The 19,535-nt window shown below is 62.0% G+C and overlaps 1 protein-coding gene across 16 annotated transcripts in view; it reads right to left on the reverse strand.

Moving 5' to 3' along the window:
• Nucleotides 1-19,157, reverse strand: part of LOC146398905 (uncharacterized) — a 111,688-nt gene extending 92,531 nt beyond the window's left edge. For 3 of the 16 annotated variants that reach the window (XM_084980762.1, XM_084980755.1, XM_084980767.1), the window contains exon 1: nt 16,709-16,832. The gene's annotated coding sequence lies outside the window, so the exon portion shown is untranslated. Of the gene's footprint in view, nt 1-25; nt 107-1,218; nt 1,343-2,411; nt 2,536-4,799; nt 4,924-5,992; nt 6,117-7,186; nt 7,311-8,380; nt 8,505-10,768; nt 10,893-13,155; nt 13,280-14,349; nt 14,474-15,543; nt 15,668-16,708; nt 16,833-19,028 lie in introns of those variants that run through there. The other 13 variants (XM_084980763.1, XM_084980753.1, XM_084980768.1 and 10 more) reach the window with 12 other exon arrangements.
• Between the last annotated feature and the right edge of the window lie 378 nt (nt 19,158-19,535).

Raw genomic sequence — 19,535 nt, forward strand, 5'->3', positions numbered from 1 at the left:
CTCAAAAAGATAAACACAAACCTACCTTGGACCTGCCCGCTGCAGCCCTGCTCACGCCCTCAGCTCCTTCACCCATGCTTGCTCGCCGCGGTGTCCCTCAGCAGTCGCTCCGGGGGCTCCCTTCCCCGGCACGCACGCAACCCCCACGCACGCCACGGCACGCACGCAACCCCCTCGCACGCCACGGCACGCACGCAACCCCCACGCAGGCGCTCTGCACAACCGCGTCCCCGCCCCCCTCGCCCCTCTCTGCCCCCACCCACACCCCCCCCCTTCCTGGAAACTTTCCCCATCAGCTCAAAGGCATCCAACCTACCCACCCCTCTACCCCCTTCTCAAACAAACAATCAAACGAACAAACACACACAGCAAGCCAAAAACCAAAACAAAAAACACCTCACTTGAACCTGTCTGCTGCTGGAACTCCACTGACAGCCTTACCTCAGTCCCCCCCTGCTCCCCTGGCCCTCAGCACTCCCTTCAGCTCTCCCTTCCCCTCTGTTCAGGCACTACCCACAAGCCCCTCCCAGCTGCCCTGGCCCATTCCCACACGAACCCCTCTGGGCTCCTTTCCTGACATCCTTCCGCTCCCATGTGCTAAGGGGTCCTCATCCTCCACCCTCTTCCCCCTTCACAACAACCAACCAAAAACCAAAAACCAACAACAAAAACCACCACCACCGCAGCAGCCACCAAAACCTACCTTGAACCTATCCCCTAGAATGCCCCTCACAACCTCCCCGCAGGGCCCCAGGCTCTCCGTGTCCCTCTCCATTCCCTCCGGCCTCCCTTCCCCTGCACCCACGCAACCCCCACGCACGCTCGGGGGGCAAGGGGTGCCTGCCCGCCTCCACGCTCCCCGCACTCGCACAGGCCCAACCCTTCCTAGGACCTCGCCTCCACTTTTCCAAGGGATCCCATCCACCCTCTTCCTGCCTCTCAAAACTAACCCTAACTTCAACCTCTCAGCTGGGGCTCCGCTGCCATCCTCACCTCCCTCCCCCACGCTCGCGGTGGCCCTCCCCATTCCCTCTGAGCTCCCTTCCCCTCCACGCAGCTAACCCTCCTGCACTCAACCCCCATACCTGCCCTGCACTGAAGCCGGTCCCTCCCCAACCACGCACCTTTCCCCCAAACACTTCCTGGGACCTTCCCTCCCCTTTTCCCAAGCATCCTAGGCACCCTCTTCCCTTCTCAAAAAGATAAACACAAACCTACCTTGGACCTGCCCGCTGCAGCCCTGCTCATGCCCTCAGCTCCTTCACCCATGCTCGCTCGCCGCGGTGTCCCTCAGCAGTCGCTCCGGGGGCTCCCTTCCCAGGCACGCACGCAACCCCCACGCACGCCACGGCACGCACGCAACCCCCTCGCACGCCACGGCACGCACGCAACCCCCACGCAGGCGCTCTGCACAACCGCGTCCCCGCCCCCCTCGCCCCTCTCTGCCCCCACCCACACCCCCCCCCTTCCTGGAAACTTTCCCCATCAGCTCAAAGGCATCCAACCTACCCACCCCTCTACCCCCTTCTCAAACAAACAATCAAACGAACAAACACACACAGCAAGCCAAAAACCAAAACAAAAAACACCTCACTTGAACCTGTCTGCTGCTGGAACTCCACTGACAGCCTTACCTCAGTCCCCCCCTGCTCCCCTGGCCCTCAGCACTCCCTTCAGCTCTCCCTTCCCCTCTGTTCAGGCACTACCCACAAGCCCCTCCCAGCTGCCCTGGCCCATTCCCACAGGAACCCCTCTGGGCTCCTTTCCTGACATCCTTCCGCTCCCATGTGCTAAGGGGTCCTCATCCTCCACCCTCTTCCCCCTTCACAACAACCAACCAAAAACCAAAAACCAACAACAAAAACCACCACCACCGCAGCAGCCACCAAAACCTACCTTGAACCTATCCCCTAGAATGCCCCTCACAACCTCCCCGCAGGGCCCCAGGCTCTCCGTGTCCCTCTCCATTCCCTCCGGCCTCCCTTCCCCTGCACCCACGCAACCCCCACGCACGCTCGGGGGGCAAGGGGTGCCTGCCCGCCTCCACGCTCCCCGCACTCGCACAGGCCCAACCCTTCCTAGGACCTCGCCTCCACTTTTCCAAGGGATCCCATCCACCCTCTTCCTGCCTCTCAAAACTAACCCTAACTTCAACCTCTCAGCTGGGGCTCCGCTGCCATCCTCACCTCCCTCCCCCACGCTCGCGGTGGCCCTCCCCATTCCCTCTGAGCTCCCTTCCCCTCCACGCAGCTAACCCTCCTGCACTCAACCCCCATACCTGCCCTGCACTGAAGCCGGTCCCTCCCCAACCACGCACCTTTCCCCCAAACACTTCCTGGGACCTTCCCTCCCCTTTTCCCAAGCATCCTAGGCACCCTCTTCCCTTCTCAAAAAGATAAACACAAACCTACCTTGGACCTGCCCGCTGCAGCCCTGCTCATGCCCTCAGCTCCTTCACCCATGCTCGCTCGCCGCGGTGTCCCTCAGCAGTCGCTCCGGGGGCTCCCTTCCCAGGCACGCACGCAACCCCCACGCACGCCACGGCACGCACGCAACCCCCTCGCACGCCACGGCACGCACGCAACCCCCACGCAGGCGCTCTGCACAACCGCGTCCCCGCCCCCCTCGCCCCTCTCTGCCCCCACCCACACCCCCCCCCTTCCTGGAAACTTTCCCCATCAGCTCAAAGGCATCCAACCTACCCACCCCTCTACCCCCTTCTCAAACAAACAATCAAACGAACAAACACACACAGCAAGCCAAAAACCAAAACAAAAAACACCTCACTTGAACCTGTCTGCTGCTGGAACTCCACTGACAGCCTTACCTCAGTCCCCCCCTGCTCGCCCTGGCCCTCAGCACTCCCTTCAGCTCTCCCTTCCCCTCTGTTCAGGCACTACGCACAAGCCCCTCCCAGCTGCCCTGGCCCATTCCCACACGAACCCCTCTGGGCTCCTTTCCTGACATCCTTCCGCTCCCATGTGCTAAGGGGTCCTCATCCTCCACCCTCTTCCCCCTTCACAACAACCAACCAAAAACCAAAAACCAGCAACAAAAACCACCACCACCGCAGCAGCCACCAAAACCTACCTTGAACCTATCCCCTAGAATGCCCCTCACAACCTCCCCGCAGGGCCCCAGGCTCTCCGTGTCCCTCTCCATTCCCTCCGGCCTCCCTTCCCCTGCACCCACGCAACCCCCACGCACGCTCGGGGGGCAAGGGGTGCCTGCCCGCCTCCACGCTCCCCGCACTCGCACAGGCCCAACCCTTCCTAGGACCTCGCCTCCACTTTTCCAAGGGATCCCATCCACCCTCTTCCTGCCTCTCAAAACTAACCCTAACTTCAACCTCTCAGCTGGGGCTCCGCTGCCATCCTCACCTCCCTCCCCCACGCTCGCGGTGGCCCTCCCCATTCCCTCTGAGCTCCCTTCCCCTCCACGCAGCTAACCCTCCTGCACTCAACCCCCATACCTGCCCTGCACTGAAGCCGGTCCCTCCCCAACCACGCACCTTTCCCCCAAACACTTCCTGGGACCTTCCCTCCCCTTTTCCCAAGCATCCTAGGCACCCTCTTCCCTTCTCAAAAAGATAAACACAAACCTACCTTGGACCTGCCCGCTGCAGCCCTGCTCATGCCCTCAGCTCCTTCACCCATGCTCGCTCGCCGCGGTGTCCCTCAGCAGTCGCTCCGGGGGCTCCCTTCCCAGGCACGCACGCAACCCCCACGCACGCCACGGCACGCACGCAACCCCCTCGCACGCCACGGCACGCACGCAACCCCCACGCAGGCGCTCTGCACAACCGCGTCCCCGCCCCCCTCGCCCCTCTCTGCCCCCACCCACACCCCCCCCCTTCCTGGAAACTTTCCCCATCAGCTCAAAGGCATCCAACCTACCCACCCCTCTACCCCCTTCTCAAACAAACAATCAAACGAACAAACACACACAGCAAGCCAAAAACCAAAACAAAAAACACCTCACTTGAACCTGTCTGCTGCTGGAACTCCACTGACAGCCTTACCTCTGTCCCCCCCTGCTCGCCCTGGCCCTCAGCACTCCCTTCAGCTCTCCCTTCCCCTCTGTTCAGGCACTACCCACAAGCCCCTCCCAGCTGCCCTGGCCCATTCCCACACGAACCCCTCTGGGCTCCTTTCCTGACATCCTTCCGCTCCCATGTGCTAAGGGATCCTCATCCTCCACCCTCTTCCCCCTTCACAACAACCAACCAAAAACCAAAAACCATCAACAAAAACCACCACCACCGCAGCAGCCACCAAAACCTACCTTGAACCTATCCCCTAGAATGCCCCTCACAACCTCCCCGCAGGGCCCCAGGCTCTCCGTGTCCCTCTCCATTCCCTCCGGCCTCCCTTCCCCTGCACCCACGCAACCCCCACGCACGCTCGGGGGGCAAGGGGTGCCTGCCCGCCTCCACGCTCCCCGCACTCGCACAGGCCCAACCCTTCCTAGGACCTCGCCTCCACTTTTCCAAGGGATCCCATCCACCCTCTTCCTGCCTCTCAAAACTAACCCTAACTTCAACCTCTCAGCTGGGGCTCCGCTGCCATCCTCACCTCCCTCCCCCACGCTCGCGGTGGCCCTCCCCATTCCCTCTGAGCTCCCTTCCCCTCCACGCAGCTAACCCTCCTGCACTCAACCCCCATACCTGCCCTGCACTGAAGCCGGTCCCTCCCCAACCACGCACCTTTCCCCCAAACACTTCCTGGGACCTTCCCTCCCCTTTTCCCAAGCATCCTAGGCACCCTCTTCCCTTCTCAAAAAGATAAACACAAACCTACCTTGGACCTGCCCGCTGCAGCCCTGCTCATGCCCTCAGCTCCTTCACCCATGCTCGCTCGCCGCGGTGTCCCTCAGCAGTCGCTCCGGGGGCTCCCTTCCCAGGCACGCACGCAACCCCCACGCACGCCACGGCACGCACGCAACCCCCTCGCACGCCACGGCACGCACGCAACCCCCACGCAGGCGCTCTGCACAACCGCGTCCCCGCCCCCCTCGCCCCTCTCTGCCCCCACCCACACCCCCCCCCTTCCTGGAAACTTTCCCCATCAGCTCAAAGGCATCCAACCTACCCACCCCTCTACCCCCTTCTCAAACAAACAATCAAACGAACAAACACACACAGCAAGCCAAAAACCAAAACAAAAAACACCTCACTTGAACCTGTCTGCTGCTGGAACTCCACTGACAGCCTCACCTCAGTCCCCCCCTGCTCCCCTGGCCCTCAGCACTCCCTTCAGCTCTCCCTTCCCCTCTGTTCAGGCACTACCCACAAGCCCCTCCCAGCTGCCCTGGCCCATTCCCACACGAACCCCTCTGGGCTCCTTTCCTGACATCCTTCCGCTCCCATGTGCTAAGGGATCCTCATCCTCCACCCTCTTCCCCCTTCACAACAACCAACCAAAAACCAAAAACCAACAACAAAAACCACCACCACCGCAGCAGCCACCAAAACCTACCTTGAACCTATCCCCTAGAATGCCCCTCACAACCTCCCCGCAGGGCCCCAGGCTCTCCGTGTCCCTCTCCATTCCCTCCGGCCTCCCTTCCCCTGCACCCACGCAACCCCCACGCACGCTCGGGGGGCAAGGGGTGCCTGCCCGCCTCCACGCTCCCCGCACTCGCACAGGCCCAACCCTTCCTAGGACCTCGCCTCCACTTTTCCAAGGGATCCCATCCACCCTCTTCCTGCCTCTCAAAACTAACCCTAACTTCAACCTCTCAGCTGGGGCTCCGCTGCCATCCTCACCTCCCTCCCCCACGCTCGCGGTGGCCCTCCCCATTCCCTCTGAGCTCCCTTCCCCTCCACGCAGCTAACCCTCCTGCACTCAACCCCCATACCTGCCCTGCACTGAAGCCGGTCCCTCCCCAACCACGCACCTTTCCCCCAAACACTTCCTGGGACCTTCCCTCCCCTTTTCCCAAGCATCCTAGGCACCCTCTTCCCTTCTCAAAAAGATAAACACAAACCTACCTTGGACCTGCCCGCTGCAGCCCTGCTCATGCCCTCAGCTCCTTCACCCATGCTCGCTCGCCGCGGTGTCCCTCAGCAGTCGCTCCGGGGGCTCCCTTCCCAGGCACGCACGCAACCCCCACGCACGCCACGGCACGCACGCAACCCCCTCGCACGCCACGGCACGCACGCAACCCCCACGCAGGCGCTCTGCACAACCGCGTCCCCGCCCCCCTCGCCCCTCTCTGCCCCCACCCACACCCCCCCCCTTCCTGGAAACTTTCCCCATCAGCTCAAAGGCATCCAACCTACCCACCCCTCTACCCCCTTCTCAAACAAACAATCAAACGAACAAACACACACAGCAAGCCAAAAACCAAAACAAAAAACACCTCACTTGAACCTGTCTGCTGCTGGAACTCCACTGACAGCCTTACCTCAGTCCCCCCCTGCTCGCCCTGGCCCTCAGCACTCCCTTCAGCTCTCCCTTCCCCTCTGTTCAGGCACTACCCACAAGCCCCTCCCAGCTGCCCTGGCCCATTCCCACACGAACCCCTCTGGGCTCCTTTCCTGACATCCTTCCGCTCCCATGTGCTAAGGGATCCTCATCCTCCACCCTCTTCCCCCTTCACAACAACCAACCAAAAACCAAAAACCAACAACAAAAACCACCACCACCGCAGCAGCCACCAAAACCTACCTTGAACCTATCCCCTAGAATGCCCCTCACAACCTCCCCGCAGGGCCCCAGGCTCTCCGTGTCCCTCTCCATTCCCTCCGGCCTCCCTTCCCCTGCACCCACGCAACCCCCACGCACGCTCGGGGGGCAAGGGGTGCCTGCCCGCCTCCACGCTCCCCGCACTCGCACAGGCCCAACCCTTCCTAGGACCTCGCCTCCACTTTTCCAAGGGATCCCATCCACCCTCTTCCTGCCTCTCAAAACTAACCCTAACTTCAACCTCTCAGCTGGGGCTCCGCTGCCATCCTCACCTCCCTCCCCCACGCTCGCGGTGGCCCTCCCCATTCCCTCTGAGCTCCCTTCCCCTCCACGCAGCTAACCCTCCTGCACTCAACCCCCATACCTGCCCTGCACTGAAGCCGGTCCCTCCCCAACCACGCACCTTTCCCCCAAACACTTCCTGGGACCTTCCCTCCCCTTTTCCCAAGCATCCTAGGCACCCTCTTCCCTTCTCAAAAAGATAAACACAAACCTACCTTGGACCTGCCCGCTGCAGCCCTGCTCATGCCCTCAGCTCCTTCACCCATGCTCGCTCGCCGCGGTGTCCCTCAGCAGTCGCTCCGGGGGCTCCCTTCCCAGGCACGCACGCAACCCCCACGCACGCCACGGCACGCACGCAACCCCCTCGCACGCCACGGCACGCACGCAACCCCCACGCAGGCGCTCTGCACAACCGCGTCCCCGCCCCCCTCGCCCCTCTCTGGCCCCACCCACACCCCCCCCCCTTCCTGGAAACTTTCCCCATCAGCTCAAAGGCATCCAACCTACCCACCCCTCTACCCCCTTCTCAAACAAACAATCAAACGAACAAACACACACAGCAAGCCAAAAACCAAAACAAAAAACACCTCACTTGAACCTGTCTGCTGCTGGAACTCCACTGACAGCCTTACCTCAGTCCCCCCCTGCTCCCCTGGCCCTCAGCACTCCCTTCAGCTCTCCCTTCCCCTCTGTTCAGGCACTACCCACAAGCCCCTCCCAGCTGCCCTGGCCCATTCCCACACGAACCCCTCTGGGCTCCTTTCCTGACATCCTTCCGCTCCCATGTGCTAAGGGGTCCTCATCCTCCACCCTCTTCCCCCTTCACAACAACCAACCAAAAACCAAAAACCAACAACAAAAACCACCACCACCGCAGCAGCCACCAAAACCTACCTTGAACCTATCCCCTAGAATGCCCCTCACAACCTCCCCGCAGGGCCCCAGGCTCTCCGTGTCCCTCTCCATTCCCTCCGGCCTCCCTTCCCCTGCACCCACGCAACCCCCACGCACGCTCGGGGGGCAAGGGGTGCCTGCCCGCCTCCACGCTCCCCGCACTCGCACAGGCCCAACCCTTCCTAGGACCTCGCCTCCACTTTTCCAAGGGATCCCATCCACCCTCTTCCTGCCTCTCAAAACTAACCCTAACTTCAACCTCTCAGCTGGGGCTCCGCTGCCATCCTCACCTCCCTCCCCCACGCTCGCGGTGGCCCTCCCCATTCCCTCTGAGCTCCCTTCCCCTCCACGCAGCTAACCCTCCTGCACTCAACCCCCATACCTGCCCTGCACTGAAGCCGGTCCCTCCCCAACCACGCACCTTTCCCCCAAACACTTCCTGGGACCTTCCCTCCCCTTTTCCCAAGCATCCTAGGCACCCTCTTCCCTTCTCAAAAAGATAAACACAAACCTACCTTGGACCTGCCCGCTGCAGCCCTGCTCATGCCCTCAGCTCCTTCACCCATGCTCGCTCGCCGCGGTGTCCCTCAGCAGTCGCTCCGGGGGCTCCCTTCCCAGGCACGCACGCAACCCCCACGCACGCCACGGCACGCACGCAACCCCCTCGCACGCCACGGCACGCACGCAACCCCCACGCAGGCGCTCTGCACAACCGCGTCCCCGCCCCCCTCGCCCCTCTCTGCCCCCACCCACACCCCCCCCCTTCCTGGAAACTTTCCCCATCAGCTCAAAGGCATCCAACCTACCCACCCCTCTACCCCCTTCTCAAACAAACAATCAAACGAACAAACACACACAGCAAGCCAAAAACCAAAACAAAAAACACCTCACTTGAACCTGTCTGCTGCTGGAACTCCACTGACAGCCTTACCTCAGTCCCCCCCTGCTCGCCCTGGCCCTCAGCACTCCCTTCAGCTCTCCCTTCCCCTCTGTTCAGGCACTACCCACAAGCCCCTCCCAGCTGCCCTGGCCCATTCCCACACGAACCCCTCTGGGCTCCTTTCCTGACATCCTTCCGCTCCCATGTGCTAAGGGATCCTCATCCTCCACCCTCTTCCCCCTTCACAACAACCAACCAAAAACCAAAAACCAACAACAAAAACCACCACCACCGCAGCAGCCACCAAAACCTACCTTGAACCTATCCCCTAGAATGCCCCTCACAACCTCCCCGCAGGGCCCCAGGCTCTCCGTGTCCCTCTCCATTCCCTCCGGCCTCCCTTCCCCTGCACCCACGCAACCCCCACGCACGCTCGGGGGGCAAGGGGTGCCTGCCCGCCTCCACGCTCCCCGCACTCGCACAGGCCCAACCCTTCCTAGGACCTCGCCTCCACTTTTCCAAGGGATCCCATCCACCCTCTTCCTGCCTCTCAAAACTAACCCTAACTTCAACCTCTCAGCTGGGGCTCCGCTGCCATCCTCACCTCCCTCCCCCACGCTCGCGGTGGCCCTCCCCATTCCCTCTGAGCTACCTTCCCCTCCACGCAGCTAACCCTCCTGCACTCAACCCCCATACCTGCCCTGCACTGAAGCCGGTCCCTCCCCAACCACGCACCTTTCCCCCAAACACTTCCTGGGACCTTCCCTCCCCTTTTCCCAAGCATCCTAGGCACCCTCTTCCCTTCTCAAAAAGATAAACACAAACCTACCTTGGACCTGCCCGCTGCAGCCCTGCTCATGCCCTCAGCTCCTTCACCCATGCTCGCTCGCCGCGGTGTCCCTCAGCAGTCGCTCCGGGGGCTCCCTTCCCAGGCACGCACGCAACCCCCACGCACGCCACGGCACGCACGCAACCCCCTCGCACGCCACGGCACGCACGCAACCCCCACGCAGGCGCTCTGCACAACCGCGTCCCCGCCCCCCTCGCCCCTCTCTGGCCCCACCCACACCCCCCCCCCTTCCTGGAAACTTTCCCCATCAGCTCAAAGGCATCCAACCTACCCACCCCTCTACCCCCTTCTCAAACAAACAATCAAACGAACAAACACACACAGCAAGCCAAAAACCAAAACAAAAAACACCTCACTTGAACCTGTCTGCTGCTGGAACTCCACTGACAGCCTTACCTCAGTCCCCCCCTGCTCCCCTGGCCCTCAGCACTCCCTTCAGCTCTCCCTTCCCCTCTGTTCAGGCACTACCCACAAGCCCCTCCCAGCTGCCCTGGCCCATTCCCACACGAACCCCTCTGGGCTCCTTTCCTGACATCCTTCCGCTCCCATGTGCTAAGGGGTCCTCATCCTCCACCCTCTTCCCCCTTCACAACAACCAACCAAAAACCAAAAACCAACAACAAAAACCACCACCACCGCAGCAGCCACCAAAACCTACCTTGAACCTATCCCCTAGAATGCCCCTCACAACCTCCCCGCAGGGCCCCAGGCTCTCCGTGTCCCTCTCCATTCCCTCCGGCCTCCCTTCCCCTGCACCCACGCAACCCCCACGCACGCTCGGGGGGCAAGGGGTGCCTGCCCGCCTCCACGCTCCCCGCACTCGCACAGGCCCAACCCTTCCTAGGACCTCGCCTCCACTTTTCCAAGGGATCCCATCCACCCTCTTCCTGCCTCTCAAAACTAACCCTAACTTCAACCTCTCAGCTGGGGCTCCGCTGCCATCCTCACCTCCCTCCCCCACGCTCGCGGTGGCCCTCCCCATTCCCTCTGAGCTCCCTTCCCCTCCACGCAGCTAACCCTCCTGCACTCAACCCCCATACCTGCCCTGCACTGAAGCCGGTCCCTCCCCAACCACGCACCTTTCCCCCAAACACTTCCTGGGACCTTCCCTCCCCTTTTCCCAAGCATCCTAGGCACCCTCTTCCCTTCTCAAAAAGATAAACACAAACCTACCTTGGACCTGCCCGCTGCAGCCCTGCTCATGCCCTCAGCTCCTTCACCCATGCTCGCTCGCCGCGGTGTCCCTCAGCAGTCGCTCCGGGGGCTCCCTTCCCAGGCACGCACGCAACCCCCACGCACGCCACGGCACGCACGCAACCCCCTCGCACGCCACGGCACGCACGCAACCCCCACGCAGGCGCTCTGCACAACCGCGTCCCCGCCCCCCTCGCCCCTCTCTGCCCCCACCCACACCCCCCCCCTTCCTGGAAACTTTCCCCATCAGCTCAAAGGCATCCAACCTACCCACCCCTCTACCCCCTTCTCAAACAAACAATCAAACGAACAAACACACACAGCAAGCCAAAAACCAAAACAAAAAACACCTCACTTGAACCTGTCTGCTGCTGGAACTCCACTGACAGCCTTACCTCAGTCCCCCCCTGCTCGCCCTGGCCCTCAGCACTCCCTTCAGCTCTCCCTTCCCCTCTGTTCAGGCACTACCCACAAGCCCCTCCCAGCTGCCCTGGCCCATTCCCACACGAACCCCTCTGGGCTCCTTTCCTGACATCCTTCCGCTCCCATGTGCTAAGGGATCCTCATCCTCCACCCTCTTCCCCCTTCACAACAACCAACCAAAAACCAAAAACCAACAACAAAAACCACCACCACCGCAGCAGCCACCAAAACCTACCTTGAACCTATCCCCTAGAATGCCCCTCACAACCTCCCCGCAGGGCCCCAGGCTCTCCGTGTCCCTCTCCATTCCCTCCGGCCTCCCTTCCCCTGCACCCACGCAACCCCCACGCACGCTCGGGGGGCAAGGGGTGCCTGCCCGCCTCCACGCTCCCCGCACTCGCACAGGCCCAACCCTTCCTAGGACCTCGCCTCCACTTTTCCAAGGGATCCCATCCACCCTCTTCCTGCCTCTCAAAACTAACCCTAACTTCAACCTCTCAGCTGGGGCTCCGCTGCCATCCTCACCTCCCTCCCCCACGCTCGCGGTGGCCCTCCCCATTCCCTCTGAGCTCCCTTCCCCTCCACGCAGCTAACCCTCCTGCACTCAACCCCCATACCTGCCCTGCACTGAAGCCGGTCCCTCCCCAACCACGCACCTTTCCCCCAAACACTTCCTGGGACCTTCCCTCCCCTTTTCCCAAGCATCCTAGGCACCCTCTTCCCTTCTCAAAAAGATAAACACAAACCTACCTTGGACCTGCCCGCTGCAGCCCTGCTCATGCCCTCAGCTCCTTCACCCATGCTCGCTCGCCGCGGTGTCCCTCAGCAGTCGCTCCGGGGGCTCCCTTCCCAGGCACGCACGCAACCCCCACGCACGCCACGGCACGCACGCAACCCCCTCGCACGCCACGGCACGCACGCAACCCCCACGCAGGCGCTCTGCACAACCGCGTCCCCGCCCCCCTCGCCCCTCTCTGCCCCCACCCACACCCCCCCCCTTCCTGGAAACTTTCCCCATCAGCTCAAAGGCATCCAACCTACCCACCCCTCTACCCCCTTCTCAAACAAACAATCAAACGAACAAACACACACAGCAAGCCAAAAACCAAAACAAAAAACACCTCACTTGAACCTGTCTGCTGCTGGAACTCCACTGACAGCCTTACCTCAGTCCCCCCCTGCTCCCCTGGCCCTCAGCACTCCCTTCAGCTCTCCCTTCCCCTCTGTTCAGGCACTACCCACAAGCCCCTCCCAGCTGCCCTGGCCCATTCCCACACGAACCCCTCTGGGCTCCTTTCCTGACATCCTTCCGCTCCCATGTGCTAAGGGGTCCTCATCCTCCACCCTCTTCCCCCTTCACAACAACCAACCAAAAACCAAAAACCAACAACAAAAACCACCACCACCGCAGCAGCCACCAAAACCTACCTTGAACCTATCCCCTAGAATGCCCCTCACAACCTCCCCGCAGGGCCCCAGGCTCTCCGTGTCCCTCTCCATTCCCTCCGGCCTCCCTTCCCCTGCACCCACGCAACCCCCACGCACGCTCGGGGGGCAAGGGGTGCCTGCCCGCCTCCACGCTCCCCGCACTCGCACAGGCCCAACCCTTCCTAGGACCTCGCCTCCACTTTTCCAAGGGATCCCATCCACCCTCTTCCTGCCTCTCAAAACTAACCCTAACTTCAACCTCTCAGCTGGGGCTCCGCTGCCATCCTCACCTCCCTCCCCCACGCTCGCGGTGGCCCTCCCCATTCCCTCTGAGCTCCCTTCCCCTCCACGCAGCTAACCCTCCTGCACTCAACCCCCATACCTGCCCTGCACTGAAGCCGGTCCCTCCCCAACCACGCACCTTTCCCCCAAACACTTCCTGGGACCTTCCCTCCCCTTTTCCCAAGCATCCTAGGCACCCTCTTCCCTTCTCAAAAAGATAAACACAAACCTACCTTGGACCTGCCCGCTGCAGCCCTGCTCATGCCCTCAGCTCCTTCACCCATGCTCGCTCGCCGCGGTGTCCCTCAGCAGTCGCTCCGGGGGCTCCCTTCCCAGGCACGCACGCAACCCCCACGCACGCCACGGCACGCACGCAACCCCCTCGCACGCCACGGCACGCACGCAACCCCCACGCAGGCGCTCTGCACAACCGCGTCCCCGCCCCCCTCGCCCCTCTCTGGCCCCACCCACACCCCCCCCCCTTCCTGGAAACTTTCCCCATCAGCTCAAAGGCATCCAACCTACCCACCCCTCTACCCCCTTCTCAAACAAACAATCAAACGAACAAACACACACAGCAAGCCAAAAACCAAAACAAAAAACACCTCACTTGAACCTGTCTGCTGCTGGAACTCCACTGACAGCCTTACCTCAGTCCCCCCCTGCTCCCCTGGCCCTCAGCACTCCCTTCAGCTCTCCCTTCCCCTCTGTTCAGGCACTACCCACAAGCCCCTCCCAGCTGCCCTGGCCCATTCCCACACGAACCCCTCTGGGCTCCTTTCCTGACATCCTTCCGCTCCCATGTGCTAAGGGGTCCTCATCCTCCACCCTCTTCCCCCTTCACAACAACCAACCAAAAACCAAAAACCAACAACAAAAACCACCACCACCGCAGCAGCCACCAAAACCTACCTTGAACCTATCCCCTAGAATGCCCCTCACAACCTCCCCGCAGGGCCCCAGGCTCTCCGTGTCCCTCTCCATTCCCTCCGGCCTCCCTTCCCCTGCACCCACGCAACCCCCACGCACGCTCGGGGGGCAAGGGGTGCCTGCCCGCCTCCACGCTCCCCGCACTCGCACAGGCCCAACCCTTCCTAGGACCTCGCCTCCACTTTTCCAAGGGATCCCATCCACCCTCTTCCTGCCTCTCAAAACTAACCCTAACTTCAACCTCTCAGCTGGGGCTCCGCTGCCATCCTCACCTCCCTCCCCCACGCTCGCGGTGGCCCTCCCCATTCCCTCTGAGCTCCCTTCCCCTCCACGCAGCTAACCCTCCTGCACTCAACCCCCATACCTGCCCTGCACTGAAGCCGGTCCCTCCCCAACCACGCACCTTTCCCCCAAACACTTCCTGGGACCTTCCCTCCCCTTTTCCCAAGCATCCTAGGCACCCTCTTCCCTTCTCAAAAAGATAAACACAAACCTACCTTGGACCTGCCCGCTGCAGCCCTGCTCATGCCCTCAGCTCCTTCACCCATGCTCGCTCGCCGCGGTGTCCCTCAGCAGTCGCTCCGGGGGCTCCCTTCCCAGGCACGCACGCAACCCCCACGCACGCCACGGCACGCACGCAACCCCCTCGCACGCCACGGCACGCACGCAACCCCCACGCAGGCGCTCTGCACAACCGCGTCCCCGCCCCCCTCGCCCCTCTCTGCCCCCACCCACACCCCCCCCCTTCCTGGAAACTTTCCCCATCAGCTCAAAGGCATCCAACCTACCCACCCCTCTACCCCCTTCTCAAACAAACAATCAAACGAACAAACACACACAGCAAGCCAAAAACCAAAACAAAAAACACCTCACTTGAACCTGTCTGCTGCTGGAACTCCACTGACAGCCTTACCTCAGTCCCCCCCTGCTCGCCCTGGCCCTCAGCACTCCCTTCAGCTCTCCCTTCCCCTCTGTTCAGGCACTACCCACAAGCCCCTCCCAGCTGCCCTGGCCCATTCCCACACGAACCCCTCTGGGCTCCTTTCCTGACATCCTTCCGCTCCCATGTGCTAAGGGATCCTCATCCTCCACCCTCTTCCCCCTTCACAACAACCAACCAAAAACCAAAAACCAACAACAAAAACCACCACCACCGCAGCAGCCACCAAAACCTACCTTGAACCTATCCCCTAGAATGCCCCTCACAACCTCCCCGCAGGGCCCCAGGCTCTCCGTGTCCCTCTCCATTCCCTCCGGCCTCCCTTCCCCTGCACCCACGCAACCCCCACGCACGCTCGGGGGGCAAGGGGTGCCTGCCCGCCTCCACGCTCCCCGCACTCGCACAGGCCCAACCCTTCCTAGGACCTCGCCTCCACTTTTCCAAGGGATCCCATCCACCCTCTTCCTGCCTCTCAAAACTAACCCTAACTTCAACCTCTCAGCTGGGGCTCCGCTGCCATCCTCACCTCCCTCCCCCACGCTCGCGGTGGCCCTCCCCATTCCCTCTGAGCTCCCTTCCCCTCCACGCAGCTAACCCTCCTGCACTCAACCCCCATACCTGCCCTGCACTGAAGCCGGTCCCTCCCCAACCACGCACCTTTCCCCCAAACACTTCCTGGGACCTTCCCTCCCCTTTTCCCAAGCATCCTAGGCACCCTCTTCCCTTCTCAAAAAGATAAACACAAACCTACCTTGGACCTGCCCGCTGCAGCCCTGCTCACGCCCTCAGCTCCTTCACCCATGCTCGCTCGCCGCGGTGTCCCTCAGCAGTCGCTCCGGGGGCTCCCTTCCCAGGCACGCACGCAACCCCCACGCACGCCACGGCACGCACGCAACCCCCACGCAGGCGCTCTGCACAACCGCGTCCCCGCCCCCCTCGCCCCTCTCTGCCCCCACCCACACCCCCCCCCTTCCTGGAAACTTTCCCCATCAGCTCAAAGGCATCCAACCTACCCACCCCTCTACCCCCTTCTCAAACAAACAATCAAACGAACAAACACACACAGCAAGCCAAAAACCAAAACAAAAAACACCTCACTTGAACCTGTCTGCTGCTGGAACTCCACTGACAGCCTTACCTCAGTCCCCCCCTGCTCGCCCTGGCCCTCAGCACTCCCTTCAGCTCTCCCTTCCCCTCTGTTCAGGCACTACCCACAAGCCCCTCCCAGCTGCCCTGGCCCATTCCCACACGAACCCCTCTGGGCTCCTTTCCTGACATCCTTCCGCTCCCATGTGCTAAGGGATCCTCATCCTCCACCCTCTTCCCCCTTCACAACAACCAACCAAAAACCAAAAACCAACAACAAAAACCACCACCACCGCAGCAGCCACCAAAACCTACCTTGAACCTATCCCCTAGAATGCCCCTCACAACCTCCCCGCAGGGCCCCAGGCTCTCCGTGTCCCTCTCCATTCCCTCCGGCCTCCCTTCCCCTGCACCCACGCAACCCCCACGCACGCTCGGGGGGCAAGGGGTGCCTGCCCGCCTCCACGCTCCCCGCACTCGCACAGGCCCAACCCTTCCTAGGACCTCGCCTCCACTTTTCCAAGGGATCCCATCCACCCTCTTCCTGCCTCTCAAAACTAACCCTAACTTCAACCTCTCAGCTGGGGCTCCGCTGCCATCCTCACCTCCCTCCCCCATGCTCGCGGTGGCCCTCCCCATTCCCTCTGAGCTCCCTTCCCCTCCACGCAGGTAACCCTCCTGCACTCAACCCCCATACCTGCCCTGCACTGAAGCCGGTCCCTCCCCAACCACGCACCTTTCCCCCAAACACTTCCTGGGACCTTCCCTCCCCTTTTCCCAAGCATCCTAGGCACCCTCTTCCCTTCTCAAAAAGATAAACACAAACCTACCTTGGACCTGCCCGCTGCAGCCCTGCTCACGCCCTCAGCTCCTTCACCCATGCTCGCTCGCCGCGGTGTCCCTCAGCAGTCGCTCCGGGGGCTCCCTTCCCAGGCACGCACGCAACCCCCACGCACGCCACGGCACGCACGCAACCCCCTCGCACGCCACGGCACGCACGCAACCCCCAAGCAGGCGCTCTGCACAACCGCGTCCCCGCCCCCCTCGCCCCTCTCTGCCCCCACCCACACCCCCCCCTTCCTGGAAACTTTCCCCATCGGCTCAAAGGCATCCAACCTACCCACCCCTCTACCCCCTTCTCAAACAAACAATCAAACGAACAAACACACACAGCAAGCCAAAAACCAAAACAAAAAACACCTCACTTGAACCTGTCTGCTGGAACTCCACTGACAGCCTTACCTCAGTCCCCCCCTGCTCCCCTGGCCCTCAGCACTCCCTTCAGCTCTCCCTTCCCCTCTGTTCAGGCACTACCCACAAGCCCCTCCCAGCTGCCCTGGCCCATTCCCACACGAACCCCTCTGGGCTCCTTTCCTGACATCCTTCCGCTCCCATGTGCTTAGGGGTCCTCATCCTCCACCCTCTTCCCCCTTCACAACAACCAACCAAAAACCAAAAACCAACAACAAAAACCACCACCACCGCAGCAGCCACCAAAACCTACCTTGAACCTATCCCCTAGAATGCCCCTCACAACCTCCCCGCAGGGCCCCAGGCTCTCCGTGTCCCTCTCCATTCCCTCCGGCCTCCCTTCCCCTGCACCCACGCAACCCCCACGCACGCTCGGGGGGCAAGGGGTGCCTGCCCGCCTCCACGCTCCCCGCACTCGCACAGGCCCAACCCTTCCTAGGACCTCGCCTCCACTTTTCCAAGGGATCCCATCCACCCTCTTCCTGCCTCTCAAAACTAACCCTAACTTCAACCTCTCAGCTGGGGCTCCGCTGCCATCCTCACCTCCCTCCCCCACGCTCGCGGTGGCCCTCCCCATTCCCTCTGAGCTCCCTTCCCCTCCACTCAGCTAACCCTCCTGCACTCAACCCCCATACCTGCCCTGCACTGAAGCCGGTCCCTCCCCAACCACGCACCTTTCCCCCAAACACTTCCTGGGACCTTCCCTCCCCTTTTCCCAAGCATCCTAGGCACCCTCTTCCCTTCTCAAAAAGATAAACACAAACCTACCTTGGACCTGCCCGCTGCAGCCCTGCTCACGCCCTCAGCTCCTTCACCCATGCTCGCTCGCTGCGGTGTCCCTCAGCAGTCGCTCCGGGGGCTCCCTTCCCCAGCACGCACGCAACCCCCACGCAGGCTCTCTGCACAACCGCGTCCCCGCCCCCCTCGCCCCTCTCTGCCCCCACCCACACCCCCCCCCTCCTGGAAACTTTCCCCATCAGCTCAAAGGCATCCAACCTACCCACCCCTCTACCCCCTTCTCAAACAAACAATCAAACGAACAAACACACACAGCAAGCCAAAAACCAAAACAAAAAACACCTCACTTGAACCTGTCTGCTGGAACTCCACTGACAGCCTTACCTCAGTCCCCCCCTGCTCCCCTGGCCCTCAGCACTCCCTTCAGCTCTCCCTTCCCCTCTGTTCAGGCACTACCCACAAGCCCCTCCCAGCTGCCCTGGCCCATTCCCACACGAACCCCTCTGGGCTCCTTTCCTGACATCCTTCCGCTCCCATGTGCTAAGGGGTCCTCATCCTCCACCCTCTTCCCCCTTCACAACAACCAACCAAAAACCAAAAACCAACAACAAAAACCACCACCACCGCAGCAGCCACCAAAACCTACCTTGAACCTATCCCCTAGAATGCCCCTCACAACCTCCCCGCAGGGCCCCAGGCTCTCCGTGTCCCTCTCCATTCCCTCCGGCCTCCCTTCCCCTGCACCCACGCAACCCCCACGCACGCTCGGGGGGCAAGGGGTGCCTGCCCGCCTCCACGCTCCCCGCACTCGCACAGGCCCAACCCTTCCTAGGACCTCGCCTCCACTTTTCCAAGGGATCCCATCCACCCTCTTCCTGCCTCTCAAAACTAACCCTAACTTCAACCTCTCAGCTGGGGCTCCGCTGCCATCCTCACCTCCCTCCCCCACGCTCGCGGTGGCCCTCCCCATTCCCTCTGAGCTCCCTTCCCCTCCACTCAGCTAACCCTCCTGCACTCAACCCCCATACCTGCCCTGCACTGAAGCCGGTCCCTCCCCAACCACGCACCTTTCCCCCAAACACTTCCTGGGACCTTCCCTCCCCTTTTCCCAAGCATCCTAGGCACCCTCTTCCCTTCTCAAAAAGATAAACACAAACCTACCTTGGACCTGCCCGCTGCAGCCCTGCTCACGCCCTCAGCTCCTTCACCCATGCTCGCTCGCCGCGGTGTCCCTCAGCAGTCGCTCCGGGGGCTCCCTTCCCCGGCACGCACGCAACCCCCACGCACGCCACGGCACGCACGCAACCCCCTCGCACGCCACGGCACGCACGCAACCCCCACGCAGGCGCTCTGCACAACCGCTCTGGCTCTGGAGAGGGATGTGACCTCACCTAGGCAGGCTGCCCATGGGCCAACCCCACCAAACAGCATGGCCTTGGCTGCTCTCTGCACATGGAAAATGCCCCCTTGTCTTCCTCACCTTTATTCAAACCCGACACATATTTCAAGGCTAGTTCACTATTATCTTTTCTCTAACCCTCTCCTGATTCTTCAACAGCATTCCTCTTAGAACTTCCATGGTGACTTTAGACTGTTTGTGTAACTGAAAATATACCCACCCCCCACCCCCAAAGGGTTAGGGTTAGGAGTCCAAGCTCCACCTCTGGA

Source organism: Sus scrofa, chromosome 10 (assembly GCF_054392235.1).
Source record: "Sus scrofa isolate SSC_HxYL_T2T_F1_AM1 chromosome 10, Sscrofa_HxYL_maternal_Yorkshire_Landrace_v2.0, whole genome shotgun sequence".
NCBI classification, from domain to species: domain Eukaryota; kingdom Metazoa; phylum Chordata; class Mammalia; order Artiodactyla; family Suidae; genus Sus; species Sus scrofa.